The sequence below is a fragment of the Suncus etruscus genome, chromosome 6 (assembly GCF_024139225.1).
Source record: "Suncus etruscus isolate mSunEtr1 chromosome 6, mSunEtr1.pri.cur, whole genome shotgun sequence".
Classification (NCBI taxonomy): domain Eukaryota; kingdom Metazoa; phylum Chordata; class Mammalia; order Eulipotyphla; family Soricidae; genus Suncus; species Suncus etruscus.
The window spans coordinates 41,915,355-41,935,390 of NC_064853.1; the positions used below are offsets into that span (position 1 = coordinate 41,915,355).

The 20,036-nt window shown below is 42.7% G+C and overlaps 1 protein-coding gene and 1 pseudogene across 2 annotated transcripts in view; one reads left to right on the plus strand and one right to left on the minus strand.

Moving 5' to 3' along the window:
* The window catches only part of KIAA0319L (KIAA0319 like), a 151,504-nt gene that overhangs the window by 64,806 nt on the left and 66,662 nt on the right, over nucleotides 1-20,036 (plus strand). The window lies entirely within an intron of this gene.
* LOC126011436 (S-phase kinase-associated protein 1-like) lies at nucleotides 12,789-13,681 on the minus strand (annotated as a pseudogene).

The following is a 20,036-nucleotide window of genomic DNA, read 5'->3' on the forward strand; positions in this document are numbered from 1 at the left end:
GGGGGACCATATGGAATTCTGGGGATAGAACCCAGGCCTAACCCGGGTTGGTGGTGTGCAAGACAAAACACCGACCTAGGTTTCCAAGTTTATTGTCTACCGTAGAGGATTAGAATTTCAGGAGGAAACAATAATAATGTAAAAGAACTTTATTTACCCGGAGAGATAGCACAGTGGCGTTTGCCTTGCAAGCAGCCAATCCAGGACCAAAGGTGGTTGGTTCAAATCCCGGTGTCCCATATGGTCCCCCGTGCATGCCAGGAGCTATTTCTGAGCAGACAGCCAGGAGTAACCCCTGAGCACTGCCGGGTGTGGCCCAAAAACCAAAAAAAAAAAAAAAAAAAAGAACTTTATTTAGAAAGTATAAGAGGGGGAGCCGGAGAGATAGCATGGAGGTAAGGCATTTGCCTTTCATGCAAGAGGTCATTGGTTCAAATCCCCTCGCCCCATATGGTCCCTCGTGCCTGCCAGGAGCAATTTCTGAGCCTGGAGCTAGGAATAACCCCTGAGCACTGCTGGGTGTGACCCAAAACCAAAAAAAAAAAAAAGTATAAGAGGGTGCCGGAGAGATAGTACAGAGGCGTTTGCCTTGCAAGCAGCGGATTCAGGACCAAAGGTGGTTGGTTCAAATCCCGGTGTCCCATATGGTCCCCGTGCCTGCCAGGAGCTATTTCTGAGCAGATAACCAGGAGTAACCCCTGAGCACTGCCGAGTGTGGCCCAAAAACCAAGAAAAAAAAAAAAAAGAAAGAAAGAAAGTATAAGAGGAGAAAGAAATGTATTCAAGAGAGAATGTGGTCTTCTCCAGAGCGGAGGTGCAGAAAGTAAATTAAAAGAAAGGAATTGGGGCCAGAGAGATAGCACAGCAATAGGGTGTTTGCCTTGCATGCAGCTGACTCATACAGACGATGGTTCAAGTCCTGGCATCCCATATGGTCCCCCGTGCCTGCCAGGAGCGATTTCTGAGCACAGAGCCAGGAGTAGCCCCTGAGCACTGCCGTTTTTTTTTTTTTTTTTTTGGGCCACACCCGGTAACGCTCAGGGGTTACTCCTGGCTATGTGCTCAGAAGTTGCTCCTGGCTTGGGGGACCATATGGGACACCAGGGGATCGAACCGCGGTCCGTCCAAGGCTAGCGCAGGCAAGGCAGGCACCTTACCTTTAGCGCCACCGCCCGGCCCCAGCACTGCCGTTTGTTACCCAAAAACCAAAAATATAAAAATTTTAAAAAATGAAATAAAATAAAGGAATTATGATGACATATGCCCCAGCTGCCACCATGTCAGCTTCTTGGCCAGCTCCATAAATAAATAGATAGATATTTTTGGTTTTTGGGCCACACCCGGTGACACTCAGGGGTTACTCTTGGCTATGCGCTCAGAAATCACTCCTGGCTTGGGGAACCATATGGGACGCCAGGGGATAGACAGGCAAGACAAACACCTTACCACTTGTGCTACTGCTCCGGCCCACATAGATTCATTTTATTCTCGAAAGAGAAGCAAACTAAACCAGGAAAATTTATCCATATATCAGTCTCACAGCTAAAAACTCTGGGAAGCAGGTGGTCCAAGTTTCTGTCTTGCTGAAGCCTCGACAGCTATATCCATACCCCATAATTGTTGCTTTGCCAATGACCCAACTTTACCACTTTTTCACTGATATCTGTAGACATTTAACTGACAAAAGCTCTAGGAATGGTGATTTTAGGTCTGAGAACTTGGGAGTCTTCTCAGAGTGAGGGTGGGCAACCTTTCCTATGCCCCTCCATACTTCTGGAAGCCCAAACAGTGATCACCGCATCTCACAACTGTTGCCATGCATGTCGTTCATTGGCCCAGCTCCATACATCCTGGAATTCCTGGAGCTTGAAGCTGCATTTTCTTTTTTGTTTGTTTGTTTGTTTGTTTGTTTTTGGGCCACACCCGGTAACGCTCAGGGGTTACTCCTGGCTATGCGCTCAGAAGTTGCTCCTGGCTTGGGGGACCATATGGGACACCGGGGGATCGAACCTCGGTCCGTCCAAGGCTAGCGCAGGCAAGGCAGGCACCTTACCTTTAGCGCCACCGCCCTGCCCCTGAAGCTGCATTTTCAATACAGAGGAATGCACTGAATCTAACAGCATAGAAGTCACATAAGGTCAATAAAACCAATAACACTAAATGCTCAACAGTAACAAATGACTTAGTAAGCCTACAGACAATGGCTTAATGACCATATTGTGAGGTATAATAATTTTCACAAATTTTACTGAAGCTTTTATTTTGATAATTATTGTAATAAGCAATATGAAGTAAATTACTTTGTGAGTGCCAAGGGGCAGACTTAGGGTGAATGGGAAGCTGGGACAATGGTGGAAGGAATGTTACACTGGTTGTGGGATTGGTGGTAGAACATGGAATCCAGAAAAAACTGTATTATGAACATATTTGTAAACCATGGTATCAAATAAACTAATAAAATTGAAAAATTAAAGTTGAGGTGCAGGCATTCCCAAAATGGAATGCATGCCTACTTGTTTGTTTTGTGGAGCTCAAGGCTTACTCTTGGCACTGGGCTCAGGAATCATTCCTGGTGGTGCTCAAGGATACAGGGTACCAAGGATTGAATCTGGGCCAGCTGCATGTAAAGAAAGCTATCTCCTATACTATCTCTTTGACACCCGTTTTTTGTTTAGTTGATGTTTTTTGTTTTTTGTTTGGGCACCACACCTGGCAATGCTCAAGGGTTACTCCTGGGTCTTTACTCAGGAATTAACTCATGGTGGTGCTTATAGGACCATATGGGATCTTGAGGATTAAACCCAGTTCAGTGTCATATAAGACAAAATACTCTTGCAAGGGTGCATTTAGGTTTTTGGATCACAATTGGTGATGCTTGGGGCCTACTTTCAGGCACAGGTTACTGTGCTGTGCTGGGACCTGTGCTGGAGATTAAACCTGGGGCTCCTGCATGCAAAGCATGCACCAAGCCAGTTAAGCTATCTCTGCAGCCCTGTTCTTTTTTTTTTTGGGGGGGGGGGAGGATCATACCTGGCTGTGCTCAGGGGTTACTCCTGGCTCTGTACTCAGAAATCACTCCTGGTGGGCTCAGGGGACCATATGGGATGCTGGGATTCGAACCACCATTCATCTGCATGCAAGGCAAACACTCTACCACTGTGCTCTCTCTGGTCCAGACCTGTTCTTTGTTAATTTTATCTTTTGGGGGGGTTGGGGGGCCACACATGGCAGTGTGCAGTGGTTACTTTTGGCTCTGCATTCAGAAATCATTCCTGGTACTCAGGGGACCACCTAGGATACCATGGATCCAAATTGAGTCGACCACATGCAAAGAAAGTACTTAACCTAGAACTGGAGAGAGAGCATGGAAGAAGGTTGGTCTGCTGCCTTGTCTATAACTACTGGTCTATTAATTTATATGCAGGATAAGTACAATCTGCAGGTAGAAAAAGGTTGAAGAATGGGGCCGGAGAGATAGCACAGTAGTTGGGCATTTGCACGCAGCCGATTCAGGACTGGATGGTGGTTTGAATCTTGGTATCCCATATGGTCCTGGTGCCTTCCAGGAGTGATTTCTGAGTGCAGAGTCATGAGTAACCCCTGAGCACAGCTGGGTGTGGCCCTAAAACTAAAACCTTTTTTTTTTTTTAATTTATTTACACTGGTAGTACTCAGAATTCAGAGTTTGTCACACAATGTTTAGGGGGCCGGAGAGATAGCACAGCGGTAGGACATTTGCCTTGCATGCAGCCAACACAGGATAGACCCCAGTTTGATTCCGGTATGCCATATGGTCCCTGAGCATGCCAGGAACAATTTCTGAGTGCAGAGCTAGAGATAACCCCTGATCTATGCCAGGTGTGACACAAAAAAACAAAACAAGACAACAACAACAACAACAACAAAAAACCATGTTCAGTACCATCTCTTTGCCAATACACATTTCCCCCTCCACCAGTGTCCTCATTTTCCCTCCCCGCCTGCCTCTATGGCAGACATTTTTCTTCTCTCTCTGACTTTCTCTCTTCACACACACACACACACACACACACACACACACACACACACACACACACACACACACGTACACACACGCCACGCACACAACATGATCCCTCTCCCCTTCTTTCCCTCTTCCTTTTTTCCTTTAGACACTTATTTGTAATACTGTTACTGTGTATTATGCAGATCACTTACCTTCTTTCAGCACCCTATTCTTGTCCAGAGTGATCTTTTCCTAATGTCATTGTCATAGAAGTCCCTTTTCTGCCCTAACTGCTTCCTCCACTCTTTGTGGCAAGCTTCCTCCTGGCCTTCATCTTTATTGTCTCTGAATATTAATAGCATACTATCTCTTTTTTTTGGTTTTTGGGCCATACCTGGTGATGCTCAGGGGTTATTCCTGGCTATGCGCTCAGAAATTGCTCCTGGCTTGGGGGGCCATATGGGACACCAGGGATCGAACCCAGGTCAGTCATGTGCAAGGCAAACACCCTATGGCTGTGCTATCACTCTGACCCCCCATACTATCTTTTTAATTATATCTCACAAATGAATATAATTATGTCTATCCCTCTCCCTCTGATATTATATATATATAATATATAATATATTTATATATAATTTTATTCAGCATAATAGTTTCCATATCTTCTATGTATAAGCAAATTTCATGATTTTATATTTCCTAATAGCTACATAGTATTTCTTTGTTTCTTTATCCATTCAACTGTTCCAAGGCACTAAGGTTTCCAGATTCTGGCTATTGTGAATAGTGCTACAGTGAATATAGGAATGTAGAGTGCTTTTCTGCATTGTGTTTTTGGGCCCCTATGATATATTCCTAGGAGTGGTATGATCATATGAGAGCTCTGTTTCTAGTTATATAAGAAATGTCTATATTGTTTTCTAAAAGTCTGGGTCAGTCGCCATTCTCACCACCAGTGAATGAGAGTCTCTTTCTTGGGGCTGGAGCAGTGGCGCAAGTGGTAAGGCATTTACCTTGCAGGCGGCTAACCTAGGAGGGATCGCGATTCTATCCCCTGGTGTCCCGTAATGGTCCCCCAAAGCCAGTTGCGATTTCCGAGTGCATAGCCGGGAGTAACCCCTGAGCGTCACCCAGTGTGGCCCAAAAGCCAAAAAAAGAGTCCCTTTCTTTCTGCATCTGTGTGAGCACTGGTTGTTCATGTTCTTTGTGATGTGTATCAGTCTCTGAGATGTGAGATGATATCTCATTGTTTTGATTTGCATCTTCTATTTTTTACCATTTTAATTTTATTTTTTTATTTTTTATTTTATTTAAACAACTTTATTACATACATGATTGTGTTTGGGTTTCAGTCTTGTAAAAACACCACCCATCACCAGTGCAACATTCCCATCACCAATGTATCAAATCTCCCTCCTCCCCACCCAACCCCCGCCTGTACTCTAGACAGGCTTTCTATTTCCCTTGTACATTCTCATTATTAGGATAGTTCAATACGTAGTTATTTCTCTATCTAAACTCATCCCTGTTTGTGGTGAGCTTCATGAGGTGAGCTGTAACTTTCAGCTCTTTTCTCTTTCGTGTCTGAAAGTTATTATTGCAAGAATGTCTTTCATTTTTCTTAAAACCCATAGATGAGTGAGACCATTCTGCATCTTTCTCTCTCTGACTTATTTCACTCAGCATAATAGATTCCATGTACAGATTCCATGTACATCCATGTATAGGAAAATTTCATGACTTCATCTCTCCTGACAGCTGCATAATATTTCATTCTGTATATGTACCACTGTTTCTTTAGCCATTCATCTGTTGAAGGGTATCTTGGCTGTTTCCAGAGTCTTGCTATGGTAAATAGTGCTGCAATGAATATAGGTGTAAGGAAGGGGTTTTTGTATTGTATTTTTGTGTTCCTAGGGTATATTCCTAGGAGTGGTATAGCTGGATCGTATGGGAGCTCGATTTCCAGTTTTTGGAGGAATCTCCATATCGCTTTCCATAAAGGTTGAACTAGATGTCATTCCCACCAGCAGTGGATAAGAGTTCCTTTCTCTCCACATCCCCACCAACACTGTTTATTCTCATTCTTTGTGTTGTGTACCATTCTCTGTGGTGTGAGGTGGTATCTCATCGTTGTTTTGATTTGCATCTCCCTGATGATTAGTGATGTGGAACATTTTGTAGCCTGCCACCTTGCTATATGAGTCTATTGTTTCTAGAAGCTTTTTCATAGAGACTTTAGGGTTTTCTAAGTAGAGTATCATGTCATCTGCAAACAGCGAGAGCTTGACTTCTTTCTTTCCTATCTGGATTCCCTTGATATCTTTTTCTTGCCTAATCGCTATAGCAAGTACTTTCAGTGCTATGTTGAATAGGAGTGGTGAGAGAGGACAGCCTTGTCTTGTGCCAGAATTTAGAGGAAAGGCTTTCAGATTTTCTCCATTGAGGACAATATTTGCCTCTGGCTTGTGGTAGATGGCCTTAACTATATTGAGAAAGGTTCCTTCCATTCCCATCTTGCTGAGAGTTTTGATCAAGAATGGGTGTTGGATCTTATCAAATGCTTTCTCTGCATCTATTGATATGATCATGTGATTTTTCTTTTTCTTTTTTCTTTTCTTTCTTTCTTTCTTTTTTTTTTTTTTTGGCCATACCCGGTGTTGCTCAGGGGTTACTCCTGGCTGTCTGCTCAGAAATAGTTCCTGGCAGGCACGGGGGACCATATGGGACACCGGGATTTGAACCAACCACCTTTGGTCCTGGATCGGCTGCTTGCAATGCAAACACCGCTGTACTATCTCTCCGGGCCCCTGATTTCATCTTGGACCCACTGGTTATTCAGTATTAGGCTGTTTAACTTCCAGGTATTAAAGTTTTTCTTCTGTGTCCCTTTGTAGTTCACATATAATTTCAGGGTCTTGTGGTCAGCGAAGGTAGCCTGCAAAATTTCTATCCTCTTGATATTATAGAGGTATGTTTTATGTGCTAGCATGTAGTCTATCCTGGAGAATGTCCCATGTATATTAGAGAAGAATATGTATCCACGATTCTGGGGGTGGAGTGTCCTGTATATATCTACTAGGCCTCTTCCATTTCTCTTTTCAGGTCTAGTATATTCTTGTTGGGTTTCTGTCTGGTTGACCTGTCAAGTGTTAACAATGCCGTGTTGAGATCTTCCACAATTATTGTGTTGTTATTGATATTATTTTTCAGATTTGTCAACAATGTTATTAAATATTTTGCTGGCCCCTCATTCGGTGCATATATGTTTAGGAGAGTGATTTCTTCCTGCTGTATGTATCCTTTGATTAATACAAAATGTCCATCTTTGTCCCTTACAACTTTCCTAAGTATAAAGTTTGCATCATCTGATATTAGTATGGTCACTCCAGCTTTTTTATGGGTGTTGTTTGCTTGGATGATTTTCTTCCAGCCTTTTATTTTGAGTTTATGTTTGTTCTTTTTTTTTGGGGGGGGGCCCACACCCGGGGTTGCTCAGGGGTTACTCCTGGCTGTCTGCTCAGAAATAGCTCCTGGCAGGTACGGGGGACCATATGGGACACCAGGATTCGAACCAAACACCTTTGGTCCTGGATCGGCTGCTTGCAAGGCAAATGCCGCTGTGCTATCTCTCCAGGCCCGAGTCTATGTTTCTTCTGACTATTCAGGTGCGTTTCTTGTAGGCAGCAGAAGGTTGGATTGAGTTTTTTGATCCATTTAGCCACTCTGTGTCTCTTAACTGGTGCATTTAGTCCATTGACATTGAGAGAAAGAATTGTCCTGGGAGTTAGTGCCATCTTTTTATCGAAGTTTGGTGTGTCTGTTGGTCAGTCTTGTCTTAAAGTAGGCCGTTCAGTTTTTCTTTAAAGAATGGTTTTGACTATCTGAGACCCGCCCATTTCTGGGAGGGGTCTTGGGAACTGAATATTAGGTGTGACCTTACCTGCAAGACCCTGCCCATTCCTGGGAGGGGTCTTGGAATAGGTAGATAAACCCTGGAGCCTGGGGATTAGCAGGCTGCCCTGCTGCGCTTGCTGGCTTTTGGGTTTTTGCCTTTTTTGGTCTTTGACCAAAATGGAGGTCAAAGGAAGATGGCTGAAAGAAATTAAGATGCAGGGTAGCCTAGAATGGCTGAATGCTTGAAAGGTTATGATATTGGCCACACATGTGGTGAATAGGGCATGAATAAAGCTGATGCTTCCTGAAAAAAAAAAAAAAAAGAATGGTTTTGAGTCTGTAAAGTTTCTGAGCTGTTGTTTGTCTGTGAAACCATGTATTGTTCCTTCAAACCTGAAAATGAGTTTTGCTGGGTGCAGTATTCTAGGCGAAGCATTTATTTTATTGACTTTTGTCACTATGTCCCACCACTGCCTTCTGGCCTTGAGTGTCTCTGGTGACAGGTCTGCACTAAATCTCAAGGATGTTCCCTTGAATGTAATTTCTCTTTTCGATCTTGCTGCTTTCAGAATTCTGTCTCTATCTGTGGGATTCGTCATTGTGACTAGGATGTGTCTATGGTGTTTTTTTTCTGGGGTCTCTTTTAGTTGGTACTCTTCAGGCATGCAGAATTTGATCACATGTATTCTTTAGCTCTGGTAGTTTCTCTTTAATGATGTTCTTGACCGTTGATTCTTACTGGAGATTTTCTTCCTGGGTCTCTAGGACTCCAATGATTCTTAAGTTGTTTCTGTTGAGCTTATCATAGACTTCTATTTTCATCTGTTCCCATTCTTTGAGTAGTTTTTCCATTGTTTGATCATTTGCTTTAAAGCTTTTTTTCCAATTTCTTCTGCTGTATGGAATTGTTATTCATCTCATCTTCCAGTGTACTAATTCTATCCTCAGCTGCTGTTAATCCGTGGGAAAGCTCAACCATGTTTTTCTTTAATTCATCTACTGAGTTTTTCAGACCTGATATTTGACCTGAAATTTCAGTTTGGAGTTTTCTGATTTCTATCTTCATATTCTCTTGATTCTTTTTTTTTTTTTTTTGGTTTTTGGGCCACACCGGCAGTGCTCAGGTGTTTTTCCTGGCTCCATGCTCAGAAATTGCTCCTGGCATGCACGGGGGACCATATGGAACGCCGGGATTCGAACCAATGACCTTCTGCATGAAAGGTAAACGCCTTACCTCCATGCTATCTCTCCGGCCCTTCTCTTGATTCTTATTAGTGTTCTCTTCTATACTTTCTTTGAGTTCTTTGAACATCTTCCATATTGCGACTCTAAACTCCTTATCTGAGAGACTGACTAGTTGGTTGGTCATGTTCAAGTTGTCAGAGTTGCTATTGTCATTCTCTATGTCTGGTGCTGGCATCTGAGTTCCAGCAGAGTTCAGAGGCTTCCCCTTTCTGGGCGTGTATATTCACCTCCAGGAAAGGCTCCAGGGAAGGCGAGCCGTCCTCAGATGAGCCACACACAGGATGAAATCAGGCTGAAAATGCAGCACAGCACAGAAGACAGGCAGATAGGGATGCTGGCATCTGAGTTCCCAGAAATCCTTACAGTGGTCCTCAAACTATGGCCCGCAGGCCACATATTGTATTTGTAGCTGCTTTGTTTCTTCATTGTAAAATAAGATATATGCAGTGTACATAAGAATTCGTTCATGGGCCCGGAGAGATACCACAGCGGCGTTTGCCTTGCAAGCAGCCGATCCAGGACCAAAGGTGGTTGGTTTGAATCCCGGTGTCCCATATGGTCCCCCGTGCCTGCCAGGAGCTATTTCTGAGCAGACAGCCAGGAGTAACCCCTGAGCAACGCCGGGTGTGGCCCAAAAGCAAAAAACAAAAACAAGAACAGAATTAGTTCATAAGTTTTGTTTTTACTATAGTCAGACCCTCCAATGGTCTGAGGGACAGTGAACTGGCCCCCTGTTTAAAAAGTTTGAGGACCCCTGTTAGAACTTTAATCCTAGTCTGAAATGGGTAATCCCCTCAGATGGTTGGGGCTTCCCATACTCTTACTGACAAAGGTGAAAGAGCTTGAAGCCTCCAAAACCTTCACTGTGGTCTCCAGGGTCACCCAGAAAATTGACATTCAGCTCTGAAGCAGGCAGGATCACCGGCAGGAATGCTGATGAAATCCAGTCTCAGGCAGCTGAAAACAGCATGACCCAAGATGGCTTCTGCACCCTTCTGACTCCTGGCAGAAACCAGCAGGAATCAGTGTGTGTATGTCCCGACCCACCTCTGAAGCAGGTCGGTTCACCAGCAGGAATGCAGATGAAATCCATCTCAGGCAGCTCTGAAGCAGGCAGAATCACCAGCAGGAACGCTGATGAAATCCAGTCTCAGGCAGCTCAGAAGTAGGCAGGATCACCGGTGGGAATGCTGATCAATTTGCAACTTCTTTTTTTTTTTTTAATTTAATTACTTTATTTAAACATTGTTGTTTCAAAATTGTTCCTGATTAAGACTGAGTAATACAATGAACACAACCCTTCACCAGTGTATATTTCTCACCACCAAAATTCCGAGTTTTCCTCCTCCCTCACCCTTCCTGCCTTTGGGGCAGTCTTTTTACTCCTCTCTTTCTCTTTCACTCTTACTGCTTTTTAGTCACTGGTTTGCACTGTTGTTAATCTAAGGGTACCATGCATATCATTTGTTTTTCTTTTTTTTTCTTTTTTTTTTATTTAAACACCTTGATTACATACATACGTGAAGCATTTTTTCATGTGCCTTTGGCCATCTGTTTTTCTTCTCTGAGAAAGTTTCTATTCATCTTTTCACCCCCCTCCTTTTATTTATTTATTTATTTTTGGTTTTTGGGTCACACCCAGCAGTGCTCAGGGGTTATCCTGACTCTACTCTCAGAAATCATTCCTGGCAGGCTCGGGGGCGGGGTGGCATATGGGATGCCAGGACTCAAACCACCGCCTGCATGCAAGGCAAACACCCTACCTCCATGCTATCTCTCTGGTCCATTTTTTCCCCATTTTTAAATGGGGTTAATTGTTTTCTTGTTAAGCTCTGCCAGTACCTTATATATCTTGGGTGAATAATTTCTCCCATTTCATGGGTGGTCTTTGCATCACTGTTTCCTTTAAGGTGCAGAAGCATTTTAGTAAACTAAAAGTAATCTAAACATTTGTTTATTTTTGCTTTCACTTGCTTGGTCTTGGTGTTTCATCCTTGAAGATACCTTTAGCTTTAATGTCATAGAGTATTCTACTTGCATCTTCCTTTATGTACCTTCTGGTTTCAGATCTGACATCAAAGTCTTTAATCCATTTTTATTTGACCTTTGTGCATGGTGTTAAGAGAGTTCTTTTATACTTTCCTAATATAATTTTCCTAATCCAATTGTTGAAGTTCTTGTTTCACTTTGTATTTCAGGACCCTTTTGCTGTGTCCCACAATTTCTGATAGTTTATTTTCATTTGTTTCATGAATTTTTATTTCCTTACTGACCCACTGGTTATTTAGTACTGAAATGGTCTAATTTCCAGGTGTTAATAGTTATTTCTCCAGGGGCCAGAGAGAGAGCATAGTGGTAAGGCATTTACCTTGTATGCAGCCGATCCAGGACAGATGGTGGTGGGAATCTCGGCATCCCATATGGTCCCCTGAGCCTGCCAGGAGCAATTTCTGAGTGCAGAGCCAGGAGTAACCTCTGAGCACCATTGGGTGTGACCCAAAAACCAAAAAAGAAAAAAAAAGTTATTTCTTCATTTCTGTTTGTGATTCATTTCTATTTTCAGTACATTATGGTCTGAGAAGATAGTTGATACAAGTTTTTATCCTTTTGATTTTATGGAGGTATGTTTTGTGGATCAGCATGTGGTTTATCTTGGAAAATATACCATGTGCATTGGAGAAGAATGTGTATTTGGCTTTTTTATATGTTTATTATACAGACACACACATACATACACACACACTAACCCCCTCTCTTCCATTTCTTCCTTTAAAGCCAGTATATCGGGGCCGGAGAGATAGCATGAAGGTAGTGTGTTTGCATTGCATGCAGAAGGACAGTGGTTCGAATATCCTGGCATTCCGTATGGTCCCCCGAGCTTGCCAGGAGAGATTTCTGAGCGTAGAGCCAGGAGTAACCCCTGAGTGCTGTTGGGTATGACCCAAAAACCAAAAATAAATAAATAAATAAATAAAATAAAGCCAGTATATCCTAGCTGATTTGTGGGGGAGAGGGGCCACACCCAGCAGCGCTCAGATGTTATTCCTGGCTCTGAGCTCAGAAATTGCTCCTGATAGGCTCCAGGTACATATGGGATGCTGGAAGTCTAACTCAGGTCAGAGCTGGGTCGGCCACATGCAAAGCAAAGGCCTTGCTGCTGTGCTATCTCTCCAGCCCCTCCTAGCTGATTTTTAACTTGATTGATCTATCAAGAGGTGATAGAGAATGGGGCCGGAGCAGTGGCGCAGGGCGTAAGGAGTCTGCCTTGCACGTGCTAGCCTAGGATGGACCGCAGTTTGATCCCCCGGTGTCCCAAGCCAGGAGCAATTTCTGAGCACATAGCCAGGAGTAACCCCTGAGTGTCACCAGGTGTGGCTCAAAAAAAAAAAAAAAAGTGATAGAGTGGTGTTGATGTCTCCAACTACTATTGTTTTGCTATTGATGTCTTTCTTCAAAACTATTGTCTATTGTCAGTTTTAATTATTTTGCTGGCCCCCTCATTGGTCGCTGCATATATGTTTAGGAGTGTGATTTCTTCCTGATGTACATTCTCTTGATTTTTTTTTTTTATAGAGAAACCACCAGTTTTATTCAGAGCAAAAAAAATAAGGGGGGGGGGGCGGCAAACCTTTGATTATGAGAAAGAACTCAAATATAGATATGGAATCTACGCAAACTATACATGCAATAAGGACAATAGTCTGCTAATACAACTGATTTGCTTCTGTGTTTTTCTACAGTTTGTCTAACATTAAAAATTATAAACAGAGCAGTGCAAATAGTATTTTGAACAATCCTTACAGTGTTACAGTGTCAGGCAGAGCATTTCACTTCTCTTCACACCACTGGTTCTCTTTGCGTACCTGGACTTCCTCTTCAGTAAAGTCAGATATTGAAGGTCTTACGAATCTCCTCAGGTGTTTTCCCCTTGATCATATTGGCAACAGTCTTGCATGTAACATCAAGCAAACCTTTGATGTCTAAGTAGTTTGCAGCCAGAATCAGTTCAAAAAGTGTTCCTTGGTCCACTTTCAAGAATTCTTGGTCCCAAACAGGGATATCATCTATTTGCTTTTCTTTTCTTTTTTTTTTTTTTTGTGGTTTTTGGGTCACACCCGGCAGTGCTCAGGGGTTTTTCCTGGCTCCGTGCTCAGAAATTGCTCCTGGCATGCACGGGGGACCATATGGGATGCCGGGATTCGAACCGATGACCTTCTGCATGAAAGGTAAATGCCTTACCTCCATGCTATCTCTCCGGCCCCTATTTGCTTTTCTTTGTTCTCATCATCCTCAGGAGGAGGGGGTCATCCTTGTGGTGGGTGCACCACTGAATAACCTTTTTTAATACTGCTGCATTAACATTTGTGAGAGGAACTGGGTCATCGTCTCCTTCATCATCCATTCCCAAATCTTCCAACATGGTTTTGATAGTTACTGACTGTTTGGCAATTTCCACATCAACTTCAAATATCTCTCCATCAGAACTCTGCAACTTAATAGAAGGCATGGTGTTCCTTCCTTCGGGAAGAGATGGCGGGCCACAGGTAGGGTAGATAGTCCTCGCCCACGCAGCATGGAGAACAAGGCCACTCCACAGTCTCTTGATTATTAAGAAATATCTTACAACCTTTGTGAGCCTGAAGTCTTTGTCATCTGATACTAGAATGACATCCCAGCTTTTTTTGAGTGAGTTGTTTACTTGAAGGATTGTCTTCTAGACTTATTGTCTGTGTTTTTTTCCTGACTATTCAAATGTGGTTCCTGCAGGTAGCATAATGTTGGATTCAATTTTCTGGTCCAGTTTGCCATTCCTAATTGGTCTCTTAAATCAATGCATTTAGATTGGCATTGAGATTATTATCATGGAATTCTGTGCCATCTTTTTGTAGACGTTTGACATGTTTGTGGGTTTTGTCTTGCCTTAAAGTAACCTCTTCAATTCTTTTCATTTTGTTTTATTTTGTGGGTCACACCCAGCAGTACTCAGGGGTTACTCCTAGCTCTGCACTCAGAAATCGCTTCTGTGGGCCCGGAGTGATAGCATGGAGGTAGGGCATTTGCCTTGCATACAGAAGGACAGTGGTTTGAATCCTAGCATCCCAGATAGTCCCCTGAGCCTGCCAGGAGCGATTTCTGAGCATAGTAACCCCTGAGCACTGCTGGTTATGACCCAAAAATAAACAAACAAAAATTGCTCCTGGCAGGCTCAGGGGACCATAATGGATTCTGGAAATTGAATCAGGGTCTGTCCTGGGTTGTCCACATGCTAGGCAAAAGCCCTACCACTGTGCTATCATTCTGACCCTTTAGTTCAGTTCCTGCGCTATCGTTTATCTATGAAGCTGTGTATCATTCCTTCAGACCTGTAGAGTCTGGCTGGGTAAAGTATCCTTGGTGAAGCATTCATTTTGTTCATTTTTTCTTTAACTTTATCCCACCACCGCCTTAGGGCTTGGAGGGTTGCTTCTGATAAATCTTCTGTAAATCTTACCAGATGGGTCTTTCTTTGTATGTAATTTCCTGTTTTGATCTTGTTTCTTTCAAAATTCTATTTCTATGATATTTATTACTGAGACTAGGATGTGCTGAGTTGGTTTTTTTGGGGGGCCACACCCGGCGGTGCTCAGGGGTTACTCCTGGCTGTCTGCTCAGAAATAGCTCCTGGCAGGCACGGGGGGGTGGTGGTGGGCGGGAGAGGGGGGGACCATATGGGACGCCGGGATTTAAATCAACCACCTTATGAGTAGTTTTTATTTTGGACTCTTGTAACTGGTATTCTTTGGTCATTCAGGATATGGGTACATGTACTTTTTAGCTCTGGGAACTTCTCAGCAATGATGTCTTTGTTTCTTTTTACTTATTATTTTATTGAAACCATTGTGATTTACAAGGTCCTTCAGAGTTGGATTTTAGACCTGAAAAGAATTAAAGCCATTCCCACCAGCAATGTCGATCTTCCTCCAACATGTTCTCAGAGTGTATTCCATAATACCACCCTTTACCCTCCAGACAACCACCAGTATAACATGCTCATTTATAGTTTGAATTTGTTAGAGTTTCGGTCTTTCAATTCCATTGTTGTTGACTTTGGTATGACTATTTAGTTTTGTCCTTTTTTTTTTTGGTTTTTGGTTTTTGGGTCACACCCGGCGTTGCTCAGGGGTGACTCCTGGCTGTCTGCTCAGAAATAGCTCCTGGCAGGCACGGGGGACCATATGGGACACCGGGATTCGAACTACCCACCTTTGGTCTTGGATCGGCTGCTTGCAAGGCAAACGCCGGTGTGCTATCTCTCCGGGCCCTTTTTTTTGGGCCACACCTGGCGTTGCTCAGGGGTTACTCCTGGCTGTCTGCTCAGAAATAGCTTCTGGCAGGCACGGGGGACCATATGGAACACCAGGATTCGAACCAACCACCTTAGGTCCTGGATTGGCTGCTTGCAAGGCAAACACCGCTGTGCTATCTCTCCAGGCCCTTTTTTTTTTTTTTTTTTTTTTTTTTTAATTTTTACCCATAGACCTGAGACCACTTGGTCCCTGGCCTCAATCCTTTCATGTTTGTGTTTCACCTCCTCCACTCAGTTTCTTTTCTTTTCTTTTTTTTTTTTTGGGTCACACCTGGCAGTGCTCAGGGGTTACTCTTGACTCTGTGCTCAGAAGTTGCTCTTGGCAGGCACGGGGGACCATATGGGATGCCGGGATTCGAACCATCGTCTATTCGAATCAGCTGCGTGCAAGGCAACTGCCCTACCACTGTGCTATCTCTCTGGCCTCTCTACTCAGTTTCTTTCCTTCTCCTCACTATACTCTGAAGCCTTTTTGTTTGATTGTTTGTTTGTTTTGGGAGCACTCAGGGATTACTCCTGGCTCTGCACTCAGAAATCACTCCTGGTAGGCTTGGGGGATCATATGGGATGCCAGGGATAGAACCCCGATTGGCCGCGTGTAAGGCAAATGCCCTACCCTCTGTGCTATTGCTTTGGCCCCTCTTTGCTTTTTTATAGGGGTTTTCTTCCTGGCTCTCTGGGACCCCAATAATTCTTACATTGTTTCTGTTGCATTTATCCTCAATTTCTATTGTTGTCTGTTCTTTATTTTGATTTTTTTTAATCTTCTGTTTGTTTATTTTATTAAGCTTTTCCATCTACTGCTGTTGACTGGAAGTGTCATACAGCTCATCTTCTAGCTCACTAATTCTGTCCTCAGCATTCGCACTCTACTGGTAAAGTCTTCTGCTGAGTTTTTCATTTTGTCTGCCAAACTTTTTAGTTCTGTCATTTCTGTTTGAAATTTTCTCATTTCTATTCGCATATCCTTTTGAGTCTTATTTGCTGTCCATTCCATGGTTTCTTTGAGCTCCTTGAATATCGTCAACATTTCCTCATTAAAGACCTTATTAGAGAGGCTACATAGGTGGCTGATATTAGTCGATTCTTTAGAACTACCATCTCTATGTACCATCTCATCATCTACCAACACTAAATGTGTTTAGGTTCTATGTTTCTTCTCCATACTGATAGCTCTGTTGTAGTGTTTTTTTTTGTTGTTTGTTTGTGTTTGTTTGTTAGGTGTTTCAGTGTACCTCACTGAAGAACTGTGCAGTCATTTTTCTCGGAGGCACCGGCCTGGGTGTGAAAATGGCTCTTCACATAAAGACAACCCTACTGTGGGTCTCTCTGCCTTAGTTTCTTGGGACTGTGTAGCTGGAAGATTCCTCCTCCTTTTGTCCTGCTGCTTCTCTTTCCTCAGGGCGTACTGGGTTGGATGAAAAAAATGACTCTTCTGAGTCAAATTGATGACCCCTGCTTCTGGTGTCTCTGTATCAGTTTCTTGGGACTGTGTGTAGATTGCATTTCTGTTCCACAGAATCATAAGATAATAAATTTGTGGGACCAGAGCAATAGTATATCACATAGGGCACTTAGCTTGCATGCAACCAACCCTAGTTCAATACTCAGCACCCCAAACCCACAATAGTGATTCCTAAGTCCAGAGTCAAGAGTAAGTCCTGAGCACAGTCAGATGGGGCCCAAAGACCTGAGTAAATAATAAAATTGTGTGGTTTATGCTGATAAGTGTGTGACAATATTTTACAGCAACAAAATTTACTGTGCAGTGATAATTCTTTGTAATATAGTTTTACTGTTTGCTATAGTGTCTCTGATCTAAATCTTTAAAATATTTTATTTTATTTTATTTTTTTAATTAAAAATAAGGGCTATCTCAATAGCAGTTTCTGGACCCAATAGTGCTCAAAAACTGTTAAGGCCAAACCTGGTAGTGCCCAGGGGCTACAGGATGCCAAGGATCAAACTCAGCCTAGCACATATATGGGGCCGGAGAGATAGCATGGAGATAGGGCATTTGCCTTGCATGCAGAAGAACAGTGGTTCGAATCCCGGCATCCCATATGGTCCCCCAAGCCTGCCAGGAGTGATTTCTGAGCGTAGAGCCAGAAGTAACCCCTGAGCGCTGCCGGGAGTGACCCCCCCAAAAAAAAAATAAATGTTTATTATTCCCTTTTGCTTATGGTCATTGCTATAACTGGTTGTTATTCATACTTAGTTGCAGTGCACTAGGTTTGGTACTTGCTAGGGGTTGCAAATTTGATTATGGTGTTTGCATTTGTTGTGGTCCTCTTTGGTAGTTGCACATTTTGGTTGCTCTACCTATTACAGTACTAGGAATCACCATTGCAGTGTAACTGAGATTACACTGATGGTGTGGAGTGGTGCTGGGAATCAAATTCAGTCCTGGTCTTTAAGATGTGTGCTTATCAGTGAGATATTCTTAGATTCCTATAATATACATCTTTAACTTATAAAGGACTAAATCAGTGCCAGAGTGATAGTACAGTGGGTAGAGTGTTTGCCTTGCACACAACCAACCAGGTTCTATCCCTGGCATCTCATATGGTTCTTCAAGCCTGCCAAGAGTGATTTCTGAGTGCAGAGCCAGGAGTAACCTCTGAGGATTTACTGCGTGTATCCCAAAACAAAACAAAAATAAGGGGACTGGAGTAAAGCACAGCGGTAGGGCATTTGTCTTGCACGCAGTCAATACCGACTGACCCCGCTTCAATTCTCAGCATCCATATGGTCTCCTGAGCCTGCCAGGAGCAATTTCTGAGTGTATAGTTAAGAGTAACCCCTGAGCGCCACCAGGTATGACCCAAAAACCAACCAACCAAAAAAAAAAAAAAAAAAGACTAATTCACAGGGGCAGGAGAGATAGCATGGAGGTAAGGCGTTCGCCTTTCATGCAGAAGGACAGTGGTTCGAATGCCGGCATCCTATATGATCCCCCATGCCTGCCAGGGGCAATTTCTGAGCATAGAGCCAGGAGTAACCCTTAAGCCCTGCTGGGTGTGACCCCCCCCAAAAAAAAAGTAAAATTATTTTTACTGTTTAAATAAATCTGAGCTGGCAGAATATTTTTTCTTTAGTCACATTAAAGATGTTCTGTTAGTTCCTGGCACTCAAATATATATTATGGCACTGTCTTCTAGCTTTTTGTTTTCGTGGAGAAATCCGTTGTAATTTTTATTTGCTCCTTTATAGATATTGCATCCTTTTTCTTGACTACTTACAATTATTCTCTTTGCCACTATTTTAAGCAGTTTGATTATTATTGCTTGGTCTAGCTTTGTTTTTGTCTTGTTGGTTTTATTGTTATTTGTTCTGTTTCGGTTTCTTCTGTCTCTCCCATTTTGTGTGGGCCACCAGGTCTACACGTGGCTGTTCTAGAGAGGTCATGTAATGCAGGGATCCAACTACATGTTAGAAATTTTTTCAAGTTTGCCACTGAATATTTTTAACAATGGTTTTAAAAAAATAGTGTGGGAGCTATACATTATGGGGTGGGGTGGCCCTCCGATGGATGCTGGATATCTGTGTATGCATGTATTATTAGGAATTGAATACAGATCCTTGCACAGACAAGGTGTGTGCATTGCTTCTAGCCTATTCCTGTAGGTCCTCTTGCAGGGTTTGGGGTGTTATGGTGACCACGTAGTGCCCAGATTCCCTTGCATAAAGCATATGCTTCATTTTTTTTAAGTTATCCTTGTCTTGTGTTTATCTTTTTTAATTAGTTCTTTTGTGTTCTTTGAATAGATAGCTAGGAGTAGAATTGCTGGATCACATGGTATAATTTGCTTACTTTTTGGTAGTGCTTAGGGGTTGCTTCTGGCTCTGTGTGCAGAAATCAACTCCTGGTTGTGTTTGGGGACCATATGGGATGCTAGGGATCAAACCTGGTTTGGCTATGTAAAAGACAACTACCCTCCCCCACCCTGTTTTCTTTAGGAGTTGGACCAATTAGCATTTCAATGAACTGTGTGGGTTCCTTCTTGACACTTGTTTTTGTCTCATCTTCACTGTTGTGAGATTTCTTGTCTTGATTTGCACTTCCTAAAAATGAGCTTTTATTTATGTGTACCTGTTGTCCAGTTTATATGTCTTCTCTGGTAAAGTATCTTTTCAGCTTTAATTCCACTTTTTCATGAGGAACTTTATTTTATTGTTGAGTTTTGTGATTTTGTGTGTTTGTGTGTGTGTGTGTATCATGAATATTAACCCTGTTTTAGAAATTCTCCCATATAGTAAGATCTCATTTTTTTCTTTTTGTTTTAAATGAGGGGGTTAGAGATATGAAAGAGAGGGAAAAGAGATGTGGGGGAGATGAGAGAGAGAGAGAGAAGGAGAAATTGAGCAAGAGAAAAGAGTAAGAGAGATAGAAAGGGAGAAAGTGAGAGAGGAAATAGAAGAGTGAAGAGCAATTGAGAGCTAGAGAGTATATGAGCAAGAGCAAAAGTCAGGATGTCTTTAAAGATAGTTTCTTTCTCTGAAACTTTTGTAGATTGAAGTAATCTCATTTGCTTATTTTTGCTTTTTATTTTAAGTTTT